Source organism: Nematolebias whitei, chromosome 16, assembly GCF_014905685.2.
Source record: "Nematolebias whitei isolate Nwh7 chromosome 16, NemWhi1, whole genome shotgun sequence".
NCBI classification, from domain to species: Eukaryota; Metazoa; Chordata; class Actinopteri; order Cyprinodontiformes; family Rivulidae; genus Nematolebias; species Nematolebias whitei.
In genome coordinates this window covers 39251044-39252268 of record NC_056513.1, presented here as the reverse complement: position 1 = coordinate 39252268, position 1225 = coordinate 39251044, and positions in this window count along the sequence as shown.

The following is a 1225-nucleotide window of genomic DNA, read 5'->3' as shown; positions in this document are numbered from 1 at the left end:
TCCATCCATCCATCCATCCATCCATCTATCCATCCATCCATCCGTCTGTCTGTCCGTCCATCCATCCATCCATCCATCCATCCATCCATTCATCCATCCATCCATCCATTCATCCATCCATCATTATCTTTACCTGCTTCTTCCTTTTTGGGTCACTGGCTTTCAAAGTTAAACAATGAAACATTTTAATATTTAAAATGAATTATTAAAAGATCTCCTCAAGTTTTGTTTTATTTGTAATAAAGTGTCCAAAACTAGGAACGCAATACCAGAATTTATTCAAAATTTCATAAAATCAAAAAATTGTGGCCATAACAGCTGAACACTTCTGTAAATCCTTCCAATAGTAAGTCAAAGTGTCTAGTGGTGGACCAGTTTACAGGTCAGAATAACAGCAAAATGCAAGACGGCTGCGGCCATACATGTCCATCCACTGTGTGAACTAAATAACTTAAAAAATAATCCACGTGTCAACTTCAGATTGTGTGTGGTTGCACCTAGGAGTAAGAAAGGCCACCATCAAAAATTGGGTGGCCACATCAAAATGCAAGATAGCCACCTTGATCACTGAAGGAAACTATACTTTCTAGTTGTTTTATTGCTTAAAAGTAACCTCACTTAAAAGTACCCTTAACAGTAACCTCAAACAATTGGGGTGGCCAAAGATTAATCAATGGGGGCTAAGGCCACCATTGGCCTCCCCCTTCTTTCCGCTCACCAGGATCTGTAACACTGCACCATCTTGGACTTCCAATATAAATCAATAAAATACTACTCCTCTTCTCAGTGTAATTCCTACCCATATATCTTGCATCAAAACATTAAGGTTTACTTGCATTCTGTTAAATTTCAGTCCAGAAAAACAATTGACTTGAAAAACATATAAATTGCACGGTGACAGGAGACATCAGTGTACTGCTTGTTTATTCATGTTTTGTATTGAATTGTATTGTTGTTGCCTTGGACCCTGATCCTTGTTTAGTTAGGACGTCCACGTCACTTGCACCACAGTATGGCAGCACTTATGACAGCTCCACTTCGGCTCACTCTTTTTTCTTCCTTGTTTTTTTTTTTTTTTTTGGGGGGGGGGGGGGGGGATTTTGCAGCTGCACTGCACTCTCACGCTACAGGTATGACCGGGACGCACTTTTGGAGTTGCGATCGTCAGTGAGTGAGAATTTTGGGCCGACTTTAGAGTACTTTGTGGCTGACTTTTTCCCTGGGT